Source organism: Arachis hypogaea, chromosome 15 (assembly GCF_003086295.3).
Source record: "Arachis hypogaea cultivar Tifrunner chromosome 15, arahy.Tifrunner.gnm2.J5K5, whole genome shotgun sequence".
In the NCBI taxonomy this organism is placed as follows: Eukaryota; Viridiplantae; Streptophyta; class Magnoliopsida; order Fabales; family Fabaceae; genus Arachis; species Arachis hypogaea.
Genome location: NC_092050.1, coordinates 35,895,625 through 35,917,471, shown reverse-complemented (window position 1 = coordinate 35,917,471; position 21,847 = coordinate 35,895,625).

Here is a 21,847-nt window from a genome sequence, read left to right as displayed (position 1 = left end):
CATGCCCATGAGATGCCATTCGGGTCCTGTCCACAACAAACAAGCGATATCAAGGTGATTAGCCTCAATATCTCAAGTTAAGTGCTTCAAATTACCAAAGGTACACTCATGAACTTCATGCTAGACGTATCGACTAGATACCCTAACTAGCATAGGCACAGACTCAGAGTATGCATTGAAGTATAAGCAGTCCATCCCTGAGGCTTATGAGGACAAACTGCTCTGATACCATAATGTAACACCCTAATATACAGATCCTTATGCTCAAGTCATAAGTCAACGATATTATGGTGGTACGACTCAAGGTAGAATAATAGTAAGTATATATGTGTGTGTGTGTGTGTGTGCGCGCGCGCGCGCGCACGCTTAAATGAAAGAATTAGTAAACGAGAAGCCTGAAAAGGAATAAATTAAAATCAGGAATGAACAACACTCTCGTATAGATAACCGACGAAAAGTAAAATGCGCTTCGGAAAGCAATAAGAATAAGATAAAGACAAGATGTGTGATATATATATATATATATAAAACGTAAGTAACTAGCCACTAGTCGTGACCTGCGAAGTTTAGGCCGGCTAGGGTACAGAATTTAAAACAAGCTTGACAACAGTATTTCCTATCTCTCTCAAGGTACATCATCGCCTCTATAGGCAAGTTGCAAAATAAACACTTACCTACATCATATTGAAAGTTTATCAAATAAACATGAGAGATTCTAAAAGTACAAAACAGAATCAAATGAACTTCGCTGCCTTCCAGACGAATCTAGCTCACTGTTGAGCACCAGGACCTGCATCTAAAAATCAGAGAATATATACAGAATGAGAATTCCCAACCAATGGATTCCCAATACGGTAAAAGTGCCAGATAAATACAATGTACTATAACATAAATTCACTAAGCATCTTAATTCTCCACCCATCATTATATCCAACCTAAATTCTCTCTAATCCATAACCTGGTAACTATCTTAGGGGATTCTAATGCTAACCCAATATCCTTCATACTTCCACTACCTTCCAACTGAATAAACCAAGAACCGAATCCTCAACTATTTCTCTTCCTCCACAATCCTCCAAAACATCAGTAGAGCCACATAGACAAACAAAATAGATAAGACAAGCACATACAAATATATATATATAAGAATTAGGTAATTAGAAATTAACATGAATAAACAATTAATCAAGCTAAGACAATGCACGCTCAAACAAAACATACAAATGCACATGATGCATGTCTATCCTACTGGCCACGAGCTCACGTGTCGGTTAAATCGCCAGAACCTGACACACCCGGTAGCTAACAACCAGAGAAGAATGTGAGAAAAATAATACGAAGGAGAGTGCCTTTCCACATCGAAGGAGTGTACTTTTCTACCTTCCCCACATCCACGTTGTGACAAGAGAGCTTCCATCCCCAACTTGCCACATAATTCATATCATGACAAGAGAGGGAATCCTCCATCCTCAATTTGCCACTCAATAAATTTTTTTAGTTAACTCATAGGCGGGATCACACCCAGTCCCTGCCATCTCGTCCATTCCGGCCATACTCAATCAGCACCAAACTCAACGTATACCTCACAACTTAATTACATCACAATTTAAAACCTTATCACTCCAAACCTTTCTTCACTTCCAAGTAATCCTCTTTTCATAGCTTAATCTTGTCACTACACTTAAAACTAATATATCAGGTCTAAAAGAATAAAAATAGAGGTTTAGAGTTTCAAAATTAGGTTTAAAAATATAAAATTTACTTTGCTAAAAAACAGGAGTCACGTGTACGCATTACCTCGTTCGCGTACGCATGCATGCCAAACAGAAATGCCGATTCGCGTATGGAGGGGTTTGCATACACATGCATTGCAGATTAGTCAAAAATGGTTAAGTCTGCAAAATTTTAATTTTACACACCGAACTTCCGGCACGCATAACTTTCTCGTTTTAAAACATTTTTCATCCATTCTTCACTAAACTTCACGGACCCAATTTTGATATGAAATAAGTTTGAAAGGATTTGGGGTCTGGAAGCCGAGTTATGGCACGCCAAAATTAGGCCAAAAATAAGATTTTTACAAAATCTTCCAAACCTCTATTTTCACAAAATTTCATTCTCAAACCAAAGTTTGTCAACCTAAAACAACCCAATTTCCAACCAAAATCCTTCCATACCTTTATCACCCTCTCTCTACATATCATTATCCAATTCAATCGATTTTAATCCAACAAATTCACAATTAACCAACATTATTCATAAATCAATAATCAATTATTATCATTATTCATAATCATTATCAAATCACCAATCATCAACCACAACTTACCGTCCTTACCTCTTTTCGGCCTCCGGCCCAAATTCACAGCATCTGGCCCAAATTCATAGCCTCTGGCCCAATATTTCATCAAATCAATATACATAAACTCATGACCATATAATTCACTATCCAATACCAATTTCAACAACAGCAATGCATCATACAACACATCAATTATCACAACATGTCTTTGGCACATAGCAACTTCATCCAAATACTAAATTCAAACTTATTCCTAGGGGCATCTAACCTAGAAATTCACATCACACTGCACGGTACTTAAATGAAACTTAAACCGTAGCTTACCCGATTCCTCGTAAAATCTAAAGACGCCTCAAGGTCAACGTTCTGCAAGAGTCCAAAGCCCCAAAGCCTCACCGAACCAAATTCCAACCACCAATGTCCAATAATCAAGCTCCCAACATCAGCAATGTACTCCAAATCAACAATATTCAATCTAATTCCACAATATATCACTATAATCAATATTCAATCTTACTAATTCACTAATCAACAAAAGGTTTGAGATTTTACCTTTCTCAAGTATCATAGGACCAAAACCTAATAATTTTCTTGAGCTAACTCAAGCCTAGAACATCAAAATCACATAATCTATCAAACTCAAAAACCCTCCAAATTCGAATTTAACAAGAGGAAGGCTGGGTGAGAATCTGAGATTTTCTTACCAAATTAGTTTTTGGCCTTTGTAGAGAATTCCGAGATGAAAGCATGGCCACTTACGGCTCTTAATCAGAGCTCCGAATCAAAAAAGTTATATTGATTTGAATTTTGGCCAAGGTTTTGCTCTCTCCTTCTCCCCCTTTTCCTATGGCTTCAGCATGTTTCATCTTAGGGAGGAGGAAGAAGAGCTGAAGCTCATTTAATTGGGTGAGTTGAGTTGGGCCATGAGCCCGTTTTGGGCTCGGTTCGACCGGTTTAGCCCATTTGGCCCAATCTTGGGTTAAATTCTTTAAAATTAGTGTCAAAATTCTTATTTTAATTAGTTCTATCTTATTAAACTAAAAAATTCTATTTTCTAATTTCATTAAATAATAATTAAATTATTTATTAATTATTTACTAATCTTGCGGGTTTTACATTGCAAGTCAAAGATTCGGCCTTCTCTCTCTCCTCTGACCACATCGCTGCTAGTTTTGATGAAGGAAGAAGAAGACAATGCAAGTTTTGAACTTGGTTCAAACTTTGGAAGCTTCACTCTTCTATAATAAGAGTGAGCGGCCAAGGATTGAAAGGCAAGAGAGAAAACAGAGCATTTGGTTCAGTTCTCAGAGCTTCCTAAGCTGTTCTAGTTCTTCTCCTTCATGATTTTTATTTTGTATCTCTTTTTCTCAATTTAGTCTGTCTGAGTCTCATTGAAAAAGAAAAACATTATGAGGTTTGTAAGAAAAAGCTAATGAAGGGAAAAAGACAGTGAACTAGACTTGGAGAAAAAGTCTAAGTTATTTCAGAAATCCTTTGTAAGTGTTTCGGTTTTATGTCATGATCCTGTGGGGATTCCTTAGCAAGTTAGATTAGTACTTTGCTGTTGAAAGCTAGGTTGAGTCCTAGTCAAGTTCAGATTGGGTTAGAATCTGGACTTGTCGCTGATAGGATTAGGTAGATCCTAGGGAGAATTGGTGATTGTAATATGTTGAAAGATAGTGAAATTATGTCACTGTTGTGATGAAAACTGGATGTAGACTACATTGTACTGGGTAACCGAACCAGGATACATCTATGTGTCATTCTCTATTCTCTTCTCTATTTCTGGTTCTGCAATTCAGGAGACAAAAGGAAAGTATCTCCTAACGTGACAGGAGACAAAAAACAAAATCTTTCCTAAGTTTTCTTGATAAAAGCAAAAGTTAAGAGCAATCAGAAAAGAAGGCCAAGATTCAACCTCCCTTCCCCTTCTCTTAGCCACTGATAACCATCACTACTAGTAAGTGCATCGAGTCATACCAAATAATGAATTCACAGTGAGTGAGTGTGGATCCTACAAGAATTAACGGATTAAGCAAACAATAGTTAATTGATTATTCTAATTATACGGTCATATTTGGATGATGAGCAATTAAGTGAATTGAACAGGAAGTAAATGAAAACAATAAATTGACAAGAAAGTAAATAACAGAAACATAAATTACTGGAAATTTAAATGACAAGAATATAAATAAGAATTAAGAAATAAAAAGAACATTGGGATCAATAAGTGTTGCATTCTCTAGACCAACAATTCTCATCTCTACTTCAATCATACAATCATTGATCTCTTGACAAATTATAAGTGATTGAATTCCAATTTTTTGGTAATCCAATCTCTCTTAACTTGAATAATTGCCAATTCCTTGATCTAATTGTTTATAAGAAGAGATAAAGAGTAGTCTCTGATTTAGAGCTACACAATTTCATGAATCAAGCTTTGGGTTGATTAAATGTCATGTATCAATCCCAAACCCAAATTCACAGCCATTGAGAGAAATAACTTCAAGCATTAATTCTATGATTTCTTTTCCAAGTCCTCATAGAATTCAATTTGATTCAATTCCTCTTCCGATAAAATTTGAATCATTGAAATGAAGAACGAAGATTCTTTCTAAAAAAAATAATAAAGGAGAATTGAAGATGAAGAATCAAACACATTAATCCATTAAATTACAAGAGAGCTATTTCCCCAATGAAAAGAATTAGATGCTCATAACTAAAGAATTACAAAAATGTGGGAGAAAGAAGATAGAGGAAAGGAAGAGAATGAAAGTGAGGAGAGAGTCTGAAGACTCCCCTCCAAGTGGTGTGTCTGATGATCTGATGATGAGTCTAAGGTCCTATTTATAAGCTATCCTAAATTGCAAATTCAAATAAAATTTAAATTACAATCAAATGCAAATTTTCTAATTACTTTTAGGTGATTCTATTGGCCTTGATTGATTGTTACTTGTGGGCTTGATTGCATTAATTGAAGTGGACGTTTGAGTGAAATAAGTGGACCAAATTGAAGTTCTAGGGGTGGCTTGTAAAGTTGGGCATTAGTTGAAAGTAACGCTTCTTGTTCTGGCGTTATTAACGCCACTTTTTATTACTCCCAGGGGTGACTTGGGCGTTAGTAAAAATAATGCTTTATAACATCAGCATTACTAATGCTTCAAACTGGACTAAATTATGCTTCAGGGCATGTCGAAGGCGTTAATGACACTACTGCTTCTCTTCCTAGCATGTTTAACGCTTCTAATAACTGGAGGATGAGAAGTTGGTGTCGTGTATACGTATACCTTGTACATACGCACGAGTTCCTTCATTCCTCAATTGTGCGTACGCATGTACACACAATATCCCTTGTGGCTAGTGTTATTTTAAGCAACGCTCCTTGACTTTGGGCATTACCAATGCCCATGCTTGCTCAAATTCATTGAGTACCATAGCTTCCAATTATTCATGCTACACATTGGCGTTAGTAAGGCATGCTTCATATGGCTTCATTGGCGTTAGTAACGCCTATTGCATGCATGCTTTATTATTGTTGGCGCATGCTTCATTTATTTGTTTCATGCACGTTGGCGCCATTCTTGGAGGGCGCCTTGTGAACCTGGCGTTGGTAACGCCTTAATATGCATGCCCTTGCTTTATTGATTCACGCCAAAACATGCATGCTTCCTTTGATTCACTATTGTTGGCGTTATTATCGCCTTATGCATGCATGTTTCCTTTGATTATGGGCGTTAGTAACGCCTCCTCTGATTCCTTTATCCACGCCCTTAGCATGCTTCAGGAGCCACACTTTCAAAAGTGTGGTCTAAGGCTCCAAAATATATTCTGAGCTTTAAAGCGTGTCCAAAATTTTCTCTTTTCTTCTTTTGAGCTTATTTTGTGCTTTTTGCCTCTTTTTCTATTATTTTCTACAAAATTCATCAAATCAAAAGGATCAAAACAATATCCAACTTAAGAACCAAAACACTCTATAATTAAGCATTATGCATTTATTTCTTATATAAAAAAGTATAGAAAAACACAACATGATGCGCATGCATCAATCAGTGTCATTAACTATTCGCGCTTTAAATTTTAGGGTTCATTACCGGCGGATAAATCTGACGATAACTCATTATGGCTCACCAAAACACAGCTTTTCACTGAAATAGGTTTATCGGCAGATTGTTCTGTCGGTAAATCCCCGCTAAATTTTGAGCCTATTTCCCCATTTTCCCTCTGAGTATTTCCAGCAAATTTGCTATCCAAAATGAGAATCCATCGGTAACAATTTGACCAAACGAATTCCACATCAATATCATCGGCAAATCTGTCGATAAAGCCAATGCTAATGTGCGACGATAAATCTGATAGTAAATCCGACGATACTCAGTATTTTTCTTATAATATATGGATAATAAGGAACATGAAGGTCTTCGAAGGTAAGGATTCAGCGCTAGACATGATGCTCACATCGCCCTTGGAGCTTTGCGCTGAATTCCGACAATACAGAGAAAGATGAGTAGTCCCAACAAGTTTGTATAGAGAGGTTATTGATGAACCACTATTTTATGACCTATTTTGGATCGAATCAAGTAGATTTTATCAACTTTACTCACATTTATCCATATAATTTGCATATTTTTAAATTCCCTTCTGAAATTTGTACTATGAATGAAAACATGCTTCCTAGGCCTTTAAATTAATAATTTTTAATCTTCTTTTATTACCATTCGATGCCGTGATATGTTTGTTAAGTATTTTCAGATTTTATAGGGCAGGAATGACTTAGAAGATGGAAGAGGAAGCATGCTAAAGAGGAAGGAACACAACAAATTGAAGTTTTGAGAAGCTGGTAACGACGCGTACGCGTGGCCAGCGTAGAGTTCAAACGACGCATATGCGTGGCTGACGTGTACGGTGGCGAGTGTCACGTACCTCAGTAAAGAGAATACGCTGGGGCGATTTTTGGGCTACTTTTGGCCCAGTTTCAAGCCCGAAAATGAAGACAAGAGGCTGTAGAGTGGAGCTGGGACAGAGGAACCATTCATTCATTCACACACTTTAGTTTTTCTCTCTCTAGATTTTAGGATTTTTTCTTTTATTTTCAGTTTCATCTAGGTTTAGTTTCTACTTCTTATCTTGTTTCAAGTTCCTCTTTTAATTTCTTGTTATTACCTCTTTGCTTTCTTAATTTTATATGTTATTTCCTTTACTTTGTTGCTTTATTGTTCATGACTCATTGTTGATTTCAATTTTTTTAATGCACTTTGAGGTATTTCATGTTTATTGTTGTTTTCTTTAATTTGTGTTATGGTTTTCTTGCAATTGTTAGTTTTAGATTCTACTATTTCTTGTTAATTTTCTATGTTTTTATTTTGTGCCTTCCAAGTGTTTGATAAAAGTGCTTGGTTGAATTTTAAAATAGATTTTTGTGTTCTTGGTTTGGATTGAGTAATTTGAAGACTCTTGAATTGTCAAAGTCTCTTGTTGATTGGTGATTGAAAGTTACTAGTTGACTTGAGTTTCACTAAATCTAGTCTTTGATTAGGACTTGTGAACTTAAGTTGATTTTGCTCACTTGACTTTTCTTCAATTGTTAGAGGTTAACTAAGTGAGAGTAAAAGGCAATTACCATCACAATTGACGATGATAATGAGGATAGGAATTCCGATTCTCAACCCTCGCTAGGACTTTTCTTAGTTGTTAGTTTATTTTCCTATTATTTACATTTCTTGTTCATCAATTAAAAACCCCAAAAATACTTTCTCATAACCAATAATAAGTACACTTTCCTGCAATTCTTTTAAAAGATGACCCGAGGTTTAAATACTTCGGTTTTTATTGAGTTTGCTTAAGTGATAAACAAATTAAACGTTGACCGAGGATTATTTGTCAGTTTAGAACTATACTTGTAACACGATTTTATTGAAAAAAAATTTACCAACATTTATCCTCCGTCAATTATTACATTTTGATTTTTAATGTGGGTATCTCATCTTTTTACTATTTTGTCCTTGTGGAGCTTTTTGTAATTTTATTTTAGTATTAATGAAATTTAATTACCTTTTCACAAAAGAAATATCCATAGATATTTAAAAGACTAAAATACTATTTTAAAATTATTTTTAAAATAATAAAGTACCCTTATAATTAAGTTTTAAAAGACTAAAATAACTTTTTAAGATTAATTCAAGAAAGACTAAAACACCCTTATAATATTAACAACGATTATTTGATTTTATTAAAAATTAGGAATTTGAATTTAATATAAAAAGACTAAAAATCCTTACATTTAGTTAGTTTTAAAAATATTAAAGTATTTTTAGGGTTTATTTAAAAGATGACTAAAATAATATCATTAATTACATACGTTTAATTAATTATTTTAGAAAATATAGAAATTTTAATTTTATATTAAAAGAATAAAAATACTCTTATAGTAAATTCCTAAAAGACTAAAATAAATATTCCTTTACAATTAAGGTTGTTTAATTGCATTAAAAAGTATAAACTTAAATATATAACATGAATAAAATATCTCTATAGGTTATTTTGAAAAGAAAGAAATAATATTTTTATATTAATTTTCAAAAGACAAAAATATTTTTATAAGATTAACTAATAGTGTTTGATTGCATTAACTAAAAAGTAGAATGAGTTTGATTTTTGAAAAGACTAAAATATTTTTTATTTTATTTTAAAAAATTAAAATACCTTCCTATAATTAAAGATATTAAATGTAATAAAAATTAGATACTTTAATTTTATTTTGAAAAGGCTAAAGTACTTATAAAGTTTTTTAATTGTAATAGAAATTAGAATTTTGAAATTGTTTTAGAAAAACTAAAACATATTTTAGTTAATTTTAAAGTGACTAAAATACTTTTTTATAGTCATGATTCGACCATGACCGAGATGAAGAGCTTGTTTGCCCGAATGTGGAGCTTTATGCAGTCCATATAAGGCGGCTTTTTAAGTATTGTCCAGCTACCTCTTTCACTAGCCTTCTTGACGTCCAACGAATCTATTATCCATGTTAGATTGTATACTCCCTGCGACCCTACTCCTTATGCTAATGGTAAGGACGACGATGCCGCTTATATTGATGAGGATTATGATTGACATTTTTATTTTTCAATAAGTTATAACTGTAAGACCTTTAAAGATTGATTTTATAGTAGCATTTGGGTAGCTAGTAGTCAAAGCTATCAAAATGATCAAATTTATTCGGTCAGCTCATTTACCCGTTTGAATGGGTATATTTTTGCCTCTAAAATTAGATTCATTTAAAATTATGAATTAAACCTAAAATAATGATTGATTAAATTGGTGACCCGTTTAAATTTTTTGTATTTTTTTAAAAAAATTGTAATTTTAGCATATTTTTTCTAATTAAAAAATTCGGTTTATCAACTAAAAAAAATTCTTTGTTTAAGATTTTTTACCCAAAAATAACATCTTTTGCTTAAATACTTATGAAAAAGTAAAATAAAAGAATAAATAGATCAACCTTTTTAATGCATCTAGTTGGTCATCAATGATGCGAGTTAAAAAATTATATTTTGTGAATAAAGTCGGCTTAAATGAGTCAGGTCATTTAACCCACAAATCTAGATTCACGGGCCTCAACAGGTGAGGCCGACCCATTTGACAACCCTACTAGTAGTAATAAGGGATGACCAAAAAAAAAAAAAAGCAAAAGTGAGTTTCCGTGGAAATTACCTACAATATAGAAGTAAATGAGAATTTACGAAATTTTCATAGAGATAGAAACCTGCTCCTACGAATAAATTGGTCAATTGGATGGAATGGCGGGGATAGAAATATTCGTGTAACCAATAATATTTAAATAATTATATTAAATAATTAAACTATATTTAATTTATTAATAATTAATTATATATATATAATATAATATATACAAAGTTAACATATGTCTAAATATTATTGGTTATTATTTAAAGAGAATAAATTTCTCTAAATAAAATTTTAAAAGACGTGAAAAAACTCTTTTTTTATTTTAATACTAATTTTTTTTTGTGATACACAGTAAATAAGATCTAATTTTACTCCTATTAAACTTGTTCTAAAAAATAAAAAAATAAGTAATAAAAAATATAAATATAAATAATTTTAAAAATACATATAAACGAAATTATAAAGTTTAATTTATTTATTTTTTAAAAAATTATATATAAGTATTATTTAATTTAAATATACTATATAAATATAAATTAATTTTTTACGTCTATTCAAATATATATTACAACGGCAGCACATATATATATATATATATATATATATATATATATATATATATATATATATATATATATAAGTGGTTTTAACAAGACATTACTCATGACCCCTGGAAAAAGGAATCAAGACAAAACACCACCTGAGAAAGGGAATTTTTTTTAAATAAATAATTTAAATATTTTATTTACAAATATAGATAATTTATAATATATTTATTAATTTTTATTTTTTTTATATATTTTATTTATCGTGTAAATAAATTAAAATTGTTATATTTTGTTTACATTATAAAAGAGACATATAAAATTTGAAAAAATATACATATCTTATTTATAGTATAAAAGAAATAGATATATTATTACAAAAAAAAATTACGATTAAAATAATATTTATGATATAATGTAGATCAATTTACAAAATAAAAAATAATACAATTTATTATTATTTAGATCAAATTAGATCAATTTATAAATAAAATTTAGATTTAATATAAATTAGTGATAAATTAAATTGGCACGGTTGCAATTCATAGGACCTAATTCCTAAAAATATAATTACAAGTGATTTCTATTTCATAAAAAAAATAATTAATAACTACTTCTTCTGTTATTGTGTTTCTACTCACAAGTATTTTTTATCTCTTACATTATAAATATTTTATTTTTTTGACATTTTTAATATCATAAATGGACACACAATAAACGAAATTTAAAATACATATAATTTAAATTTAAAAATTAATATTCTAAAAAAATACATAAAAATTTAAAAAATTTATGTATTCTTAAATAAAATAGGTAAAAAAATAAAAATTAATAAATATATTATAAATTATTTATATTCATAAATAAAATATTTAAATTATTTATTGAAAAAAAAAATTCCCTGAAAGTGGTTTATGTATGAAAGGTAACTGTAGAGTTCCCCTAGCAATATGACAACAACAGATTCCACATATAAAAAAAATAATAATAATGATGATCCCCATAGGAAGCGTGGCTGTGACTGTGAGACATGGGCTCGCAAGTCAATTCTGTGTAACATGAGAAAACATTCTCGTGCTGTTGATCATAGATAAAGAGACTTTGACATGCACTAATGTTATATCTAGACAACTGGTGAAGCTAAATTGATTCTGTGAGCGAAATGTTCGATCAACTCGTTTTGATTTCACTTTTCTCCATTTTTACTACTATTTTTTAGGAAATGTAGATCTTTTCTTTTTCATAACTTAAAGTTAGAGACCATTGGTAAAGATACTAATTTATGGATTGAGTAAAGTATTGTTTTTGTCTCCAACGTTTGGAATAAATCTTATTTGTGTCCCTAACGTTTAAATCGTCATATTTGTATCCATAACGTTTATAAAAGTGATTCAATGTTATTCTACTATCAATTATACTAACAAATCAGATTATATTTTTCAATTATTATCACTTAGATGTATTCATTCTCAATTATGTCTCATTTGAATGTGTTTGATTTTAATATTATACTCACTATTTATGTTTAGATTCAATTATGTCCTTAGAAAAGTGAATTATGTAAATGTTGTGGCAATTAGTTTCAACATTTGATGAGCTATTTTCGGAGTAGATTATCGATTCTATCCCAGACATTTGTATTCTAACTTCAAGAAGAGATTTTTAAAACTCAAACTAAAGCGCTCATGATGTGTAATTGACCGCAGGATAACATTGAATCACTTTTACAAACGTTAGGGATACAAATAGGACGATTTAAACGTTAGGGACACAAATAGGATTTATCCAAAACGTTGGAAACAAAAACTATACTTACTCTTATGGATTAATCTCTACATACAAGTGTTTTGCATTTACAAGCTTTACAAGTCTGAACGAAACCCACCCATTAAACACGCTGCTTATGTTACGTGCCTTTTTAACAGAATTTTAAATCAATTCAAATCAATTAACGCGCAAATATATAACTTCCATTTTCAAAAGATTTCGTTTCTTTTTTCGAGTTTCTTGCCAAATTTATTAGATTTCCTTCGTGCGTTCTCTCTTTGCTTCGTTTTTTTTCGATTTTCATGGTTTTTGAAATCAAGCTTTGAAATCGTTTTGAAGATAATGGAACTTCAGAAATACACCCAAACGATTACATAAATACACTCAAACGATTATAGAAATACACCCAAACGGTTACAAAAATACACCCAAAGGATTACAGAAATACACCCAAAACAGGGGGAGACAGTATATTTCTTCTTGAAATCTTTTAATGTTTTGCTGGTTAAGGATGAGACACATGACAGAGACAATCTAGAAGAAAAACCTAGAAGAACAGTAAAAGAGTACCTTGAATAATGTTTCTTCCTTTTTTTTTGGTGATTTTTTATGGAGATTTGTATCTTTTCTTCTTGATTTCTTCTACTCTTCGCGAGAAGTTGGAACGTTTCTGCAGAATCGTAGTAGTTTATTTTGAATGTCCCTTGAATCTTGATGGTTTGCGTTTTGATTGAGGAAGAAGAGGAAGAGTGAATGTATTGTGAAAGGGGCGCGTGTTTTTTTCTTGAATTTGGAGTAACTTGTATAGCTTGTAAGTCAAAAAGACTTGTATGTGTAGCAAGCCTCCTAATTTATATTACCTACCATTTGACAAATCCAATATTGGTAAATGAACTCGTCGTTTTATAAATATATATTAATTTTTACCGTTTAAAAATTTGTAATTAAGTCATTATATTAGATAAAAAAAATTAATTGAGTGTTTACTAATTTTTTTTGTTAAGAAATACTAAATAATTGTTAAATATATGTTTGTTTTGGTTGTTTGATGTAGAATGATGAATAGTGAAATATTTTGATAGGAAATATTAAAAGATTATTATATTTTGCTTTTGATTATAATAACTAAGAGGCACCTAATTTAAGAAATTTTATCTAATACAAGAACTCAATTATAAAATTTAAACTATAAAAACTTAATTAAAAAATTTAATAAAACTATAAAAATTATAAAAGGTCATGAAACCAAAATTAAAATATTGCATTTATTTAATACATTAGAATTTGAGCTTGAATCTTTTAAGATCTCAATACAAGGAACCACACACTCGTTATCAATTTTTTTTAAATATATTAATATATAATAGAACTGATTCTAAATATAAATTTATCATTTCGGTAATGAGAAGCATTTAGTTTTTTGTTTATTCACTGTATTTTTAAATTTGGCATGTCTTTGCGGATCAGAATTATTCCATTTAAAAATTTATCGTTAGTTAATAATAAATTACTACATGTATAAAACATAATTTAAACTTTTAACATTTAATTAAATATATAAATAAATTAATCAATCGACCAACTCAAGTTAATTTAAAAAATAGTTATTTTATCTCAATGTTAGACAGACAAAAAAAACAGTAAGAACTTGTTTTATTTAGCATTAATTAATTGTCGCAATAATTAATAAATGCTAAATAAGGCAAATTATGGCTGTTTTTGACTGATTTTCTTTGGTTACCAAACATTTTCGTATTTCTAAATTATTAATATGATTTCTATTAATAAGTTTTTTTAAGATTTTTAATTAATACTTTTAAAATATATATTAAAATATAAAATATATATTAAAAATAAATTAAATAACACAAGTATTTATAAATATAATCCTATTATGTAAGTAATAAAGATTTTATCAATTTCTGCTAACTCTTGCTTATACCTGTATTTAATAAAAATATTTTTTTGAATATATCTCTTTGTATATGTATTTTTTAGTAAAAGTATCTCTAATACTAATTATTATTAGTAATAAATTGACAGATAATATATTGATATTTTATATTTTTTTACAAATAAATACAAATAATATTTTTAATAAGAATATAATATATGACAGATAATATTAAGAAGATAAAAAAAAATAGTTAGAACTTGTGTTATTTAATATTTATTAATTATCGTAATAATTAATGAATATTAAATAAGGCAAGTTATGGCTGTTTTTGATTTATTTATTTTTTTTGTTACCAAATATTTCCGATATATGACTTATTCTAGCATTGCGGTCCACGAGGTTTAACCAATATAAATCCGACCAAATCTGTGCGTAAAAACACATATACGTAAAGTGTTCAGAACCAACAATTGGAACTGCATGCCACACATAAATAATTCATATTCTGTGGCAAAGAAAAAAACAATGCCATCTTTGATTGCTGGATCTAATGACTTATTAGTTACTTCATAGCAGAATTGCTTATCCATTTACTTATCACTTCTCCTCCTTTAATTTCTCAGGTCGTTATTCTCCACCGAATAGAAAGAGAACAGAAACTTCACTTAGATTCATCTGTATTCCATTTTATTTTAAATTAATATCCCTACCAATATTGACCCTTGCAAACCATGGTTTTTAAAAGTATGGAACTCATCAATTCACGTGGCTACAATATTGTTGCATCAGATTGCATCTTGTGCAACAACATTGTATAAGAATAAGTAATCCTTAATGTTAGGTAAATAAGCTTTTTTTTTTAATTTAGTCTAATAATTTTTAACCGATTTAATAAAAATATCTAATAATATATATATGTAAACGTCTTTAAAAAAAAAATATTTTTAATGTCTTTATCAAAATGATTTCCTAATTTATTAGCCCAAACGTACTTATGAACGACCTTTCTTCTTATTGTGAGGCTACTACTGCATTTATTTTCTTCTTGTGCTGTTATTACCGCATTTTTTAGGTTTTTTTATTGCTGTGTTTTATTTCTTTTTGTTTCTTGATGAGCGAATTTTTGTGTGGTTTAGAATTTTTTAAATAAATTTTCGTTGCAAGTATAGTTCTAAACCAACAATGAATTCTCACATCAAACTTAATATGGTTATCACAAGTACAAATCCCAATAAAAATAACGGAAGTATTTAAATTTCGGGTCGTCTCCCTAGACAATGAAGTGTTTTGTTATTGGCTATGAAAGAATGTTTTGGGATTTTTGTAATAAGAGACAAGGAATGTAAATAACAAGAGAAATAAGCTAATAACTAAGAAAGCTCTTGGTAAGGAATGAGAATTAGAAATCTTATCCTCATTATCATCATCAATTGTGACAAGAATTGTCCATTGCTCCACTTAGTTAACCTCTAACTATGAAAAAAAGTCAAGTGGATATAATCAACTTGAGTCCACAAGTCCTAGTCAAATCATAGTGAAAGACAAGCTTTAGTAAAATTCAAGTCAACTAGCAACTTCCAATTATCAATCAACAAAAGAGTTTGATAACTCAAGAGTCTCTAATTACTCAACCCAAGTCAAGAGGAGAAAAATATACACTAAAATTTAACCAAGCATTTTATCAAACACTTGGAAGGCATAAAAAAAAAGCACAGTAAAATGACAGGAAATATAAAATCTAACACTACCAAATGTAAGGAAATAACATGAACAAAGCAATTAAACAATAAAGGAACATAAAACATAAATTGCATTAATTGAAATCAAAGGAAACAAAAGTGCATGAACATAAAAATGACTAGAATAAGAAATTAACAAAAGGAACTAGAAGAGTAAATATGTAGCAACAAGAAATTGAAAGGAAGAGTAGATGAAAATAAGAATTAAAATCTAGATCGAATATAATCTAACCTAATTCTAAAGAGAAGAGAGAGCTTCTCTCTCTAGAATTCTAACCTAAAACATGATGAAAACTAAACTATGACTACTTGGTTCATTTCTCCTTCAATCCTTTGGTTTAATAGCATCAGAAATGAGTTGGATTGGGCTCAAAATGAGCTAGAAATTGCTAGCCACGTTTTTCCCTAAAATGGCCCACGCTGATCTGCGATGCGTGCACGTAGATTGACGCGTACGCATCACAAAACGCAAAGCAACTATGACAAATTTTATATCATTTTGAAGCTCCGGATATTAGCTTTCTAACGCAACTAGAATTGCCTCATTTGGATCTTTGTAGCTCAAGTTATGATCGTTTTAGTACGAAGAGGTCAGAATTAACAGCTTAGCAATTCCTTCATTTCTTCATGAGTTCTCCATTCTTACATGCTTTTTCTTCATTCTTTCAATCCAATCTTTGCCTTCTAATCCTGAAATCACGTAATAAACATATCAAGGTATCGAATAGAATTAAAGTGAATTAAATTTATCAATTTTTGGGTCTAAAAAGCATGTTTTCACTCTTAAGCACAATTTAAGGAGAATTTGCAAAATCATGCTATTTCATTGAATAAATGTGAGAAAAGTTGATAAAATCCCCTAAATTAAGCACAAGATAAACCACAAAATTGGGGTTTATCAAATCTCCCCACACTTAAACCAAGCATGTCCTCATGCTAAGAATAAAGAAGGACAAGAAAAGGAGTATGAACATTTATTCAATGCAAAGAAACTATATGCACATATCTTATATCTATATGAATACAACTAAATGCAAAATGCTTCTACCTACTTGGTCAAAAGTAAATCAATCTCCAAGAATATATATGAACAAGTAGGGCTAAGTAGTATGATAACTCATGAACTCTACCAATTCAAATATCAAAATAAAGTTCAAATAGACTTGCAAGAAGAAAGCTCATGAAAAAGCCGAGAACAAGGAATTGAGCATCGAACCCTCACCGAAAGTGTATTCGCTCTAGTCGCTCAAGTGTATAGGGTTGATCACTCGATTCTCTTCTAATCATGCTTTCTAAGATTTGTTTTTCATCTAACAATCAACAATTATTCAATGCATGCATACATTTATCATGAGGACTTATTCATAGGTTGTAATGGGGTTAGGGTAAAGGTAAGGATGCATATGGTCAAGTGAGCTTGAAATTTGAATCTTTGATTAACCTAAGCTCTCACCAAACACATATAACAACTTATACAATTCTAATACAACACCTAGCTACCCATGATTCCCACTTTTTTTCACATATTCATGCATTCTCTTTAATTCACATTCCATATGCATTGTTATTATTACTTTGCTTTGGAGCATTTTATCCCCTTTTTATGCATTTTTTTCTATATATATTTTTCTTTTTCTATTTTTTTCTTTTTATTTTTCTTTTAATATATATTTTTCTTTAATTTGTATATATATATTTTTTTGCAATAAAATATATACAAACATATCAATACATATGGTTTAAACATAATTAATACATGAGTATGTATCCAATTCCCAATATTTCAATAAAAATACAAAATACACTTTTACCTCACTAGCCTAAGCTAATCAAAGATCCAAATTAAGGACATTTATTGTTTTTCGCTTTAAGGCTTGTGATATGCTACAATTAAGAACAAAAGAGATTTAATAGGCTCAAAGTTGGCTAACAAAGGAAGATAAAAGGTAAGGCTATTTGGGTAAGTGAGCTAATTGAAACAATGGCCTCAATCATATAAATGCATGTATACACAAAATAATGGACATATAGAATCAAACAAATCCAAGATTACAATTATAGAAAGAGAATAATTACACACAAGAAAGAATTAAAGTGGTTATATGATGTAACCACACAATTAGGCTCAAATCTCACATGCTTGTGTTCTTAGCTCAAAAACCATGTTCCAAAATAAATTCTTCAAGTAAGTTCAACAAATTTTTTTTTTTCAAATTGGTAGGGTGCCCTAAAAACAGTTTTCTTGGAAAAGAAATCATCACCCTAACCAAGTAGTCCTAACATAAAAAAGAAGTTGTAAAAATATGTACAAATTCTAACTAACATGCAATCTATCATGCAATGCAACAACTAATCTAACAAAGAAAATCAAGAATTGGTGTTAAAAAAAGGAAATTGTTACCCATAGAGATCGGTCGGACGACCTCCCCACACTTGAAGATTGCACCGTCTTCGGTGCATGCAAAGAAGAGTAAGGTGGACGGGTTGCTACAACTGATGAGCTTTCTCAAAGGATTGTGCGGGTGGACTTGTTTGTTGCCCCATTTAGAAGCTTTTCTTTTTCCTCTTTTGGTGGCCAACCTAAAAGGAAAGAAAAAGAAAGAAAATTAAGCCTACAACAAAGATATCAAAGCAAATAGAACATAGGCGGAGGTTAATGCCAAATAAGAGTAAGGTTCTCAACTATATGGTAGCTACAACATATAAATGAGAAAACAATATAAGTTAAGGCATATCAACTAATACTTGATGCAAGAGGGAATTCAAAGTATAAGTGAATAACATGAAGAGCATGTTGAGCATCAAGTTCAAACAAGAAAGAGTGGGTCATGAAAGACAATGGAAGTTCATATCAATGCACAAAGAATGCAAGAGTCATCAAAGATTAAGCATTGACTTAGAAATTTCATCACCCAACAATATCAAACAAGTTAAGAAGCACCAAGATTAACCAAGAAATTCTCAACAATTGAGTAGGAGAATTCAACACCATTATTAAAATAAGAAATTTAGAAAAGAAAATAAGAACAAGTTATAAAAATAAAAATAAAATGCAATGAATAAAGGTATGCAAATGTAATAAACAAAAGGAAATGAAAGATGAGAAAAACTAAAAGGTGAATTTTTTTTTAATTTTTTTATATATTTAGTTATTTATTTATTTATTTATTTTATTTTTTTTCCTTTTTTTTTGAAGAGAGGGAAAAGAAGAGAGTAAGAAAGAAAGAAGAGAGAAGAAGAAAGGTAGAAAGAAAGAAGAAGGAGAGAAGAAAGAAGAAGAAAGGAGAAAAGAGAAAAACAGGGTGCAATCCACGCATAAGCGTCGCCCATGCTTACGCGTGGATTGCAGCAGGGACGATCGACGCGTAAGCGTCACCCGTGCTTATGCGTGGATTTTCGCACAAAGTTGGCACAAAGTAGGAACAACTCTCTGGTTTTTGTACCAGGAGTCCCCATATGGCAATCCACACATAAGCATGGCCCACGCTTAAGCATGGATTGACCTTTTTTTTTAGAAGCATAAAAATTGAATTTAATACTCTCCTAACCTATAAACATTCTAAAGCAACCAAAATTCAAATTTAACAAAAATCTTTTAATTTTTAAAAAATTTTCAAAGACAAAACAAACAAAACTTGCACTTTAAGCAAAATGCAATTCAAAAATAACTATTCTAATTAAAGCATGAATCTAATAAGCAACCTAGAAATTAAAGCAAGATATGCAAAAGTACGAAGAGTAAAAAACTACCTAACAATGGCATCTTAATTCATTCATTGATTATATATACAAGAGAATGGAAAGAATTTACCATGGTGGGGTGTCTCCCACCTAGCACTTTTATTTAAAGTCCTTAAGTTGGACATTTGGTGGGGACTTTGCTATGGTGGCTTATGCTTGAATTCTTCCTTGAATCCCCACCAATGCTTGCATTTCCAATAGCCACCGGGCTCCCAAATTAAGCGCGTCAAGCTACCAAGAGATCTCAAGCGAGTACCAAGACCCCAAAGTTGATGATTATCTATGTATATTCCGAGGTCCCATACTTTGTTTGTCAACCCTCTTTCTTCTTGAATTTCATGCTTCCAATTGGTTGACAAACTTATTGTATTCTCCTTGTAACTCCTACTCATCATCCTAGATCCCTTGAATTGAGCTTCACTCCAACCATGAATCCTACAATTTGAGCTTTCTTCCACTATGCACCTTGATTCTTGTTGCCAACCAAGACCCAACATTTTTCTACTTTCTAACCCACACATAGCACTAAGTTGACCATCCCTTTCTAACAATGTATATTGATATGGGCCAAGGAAATTAAAGGATGAGATGGTTACCCATTCAACTTGTAATTTGGATGGTGACTTAGTAAGGAAGATATCCAATGGTCTTGTCATTGTAGGCTCCACTTCCTTTGGTTCCTCCTTAATGACTTCCATCTTTTGACAACTTTCTTCAATTTCCTCTTGTGTGCTAACTTCTTCCAACTCTTTCTCATTAATCAAAATGTGTATCGGAGGTTGTGAACATTCCTCCTCAACATCGATTTCACACCTAAGGGAAGAAGCTTCAACAAGATCACCATTGTCACTTGGTGTAGAGTTGTCTTCAATGATGGAACTTCCTTCTTGTTCAACCCCCCTAGGTCTTCTTCCACTTCTTCTTCTTCAACTATTTCCATCCCTTCCACTTGTTGTGAAACACCCTCCATTTTCTTGTTCTCAAGTTGAGACTCTAAAATTTCTCTCGCACTCCCCTCTTCGGTTGCTTCTCCACAATCATCTGTGGTCATGTTTTGCTTGTGGTATGAATCCCATAAGTCCAACTTTTGACGGACGGTTGCTTGAAGCTGAGCCATTGATTCCTTGAGACGATCCTTTGATTCTTGTTCCACTTCACTAACATAAGTAGGATCATATTGCTCTTGGATTGATAGACATGGATATTCTTCCATGGAGGGTTGTGATGGATAGGAGAATTCATCATGTGGTTGGAAAGGAGGTTCATCAAAGCTTGGAGGTTGGAAGGTATTTTGGTTGTTGGTAGAAGATAGAGGTGTACGGGATATAAGCTCTTGGAAGGTGGAGGTAAAACGAGTGAGTGTGGTTTGGAGCTCTTCTTGCTCTTGAGAAACGATACCAAGTGTATCATCCATGGAAACTTGGTTGGAAGGGTAAAGATGTTGGAGTGGTGGTGGTTTCATGGGTGCTTGTTCATAATGGTTATAAGTGTGTGCATATGGAGGATATGGATTAGGATTGTGTGGAGGTGATTGATGGAAATGGGATGTGGATTGGGAGTATGGCAGTTGGAATGATGGTGTTTGATGACTATGTTGAGAGTATGGTGTATGGAATGATGGTGGTTGAGTGGTATAATCATGATAAGAACCATCATATCCATTGGAATGATATGCATCATAAGAGGGATTGCAATCATAGTAGCTTGGTTGAGGAGGTTTCCATGGTGATTACTCATATGGATATGGCTCCCTTCTCAAGAATTCATCTCTCCCATAATGTGAGCCATCATCCAAGTTTCCATTGCCTACAACATAGTCGTAACCATATCCAAAACTACAAGGATGAGAATTCATATGGACAAGAGGAAATCGAAACAAAAATATCAAAGATGCAAAGAAAAAGCAAACTCCTAATTACTAGCAAGACCTATAAATAACCAAAAAGTAAGATATTCACAATATAAACATATTCACAATAGCCAATAACATAACACCATTGCAATTCCTCGGCAACGGCGCCATTTTGATGAAGAGAATTTTGTATGGTTTAGAATTTTTCAATAAATTCTCGTTGCAAGTATAGTTCTAAACCAATAATGAATCCTCACATCAAACAAAATATGGTTGTCACTAGTTCAACCCCAATAAAATAACCGAGAGTATTAATCCCGG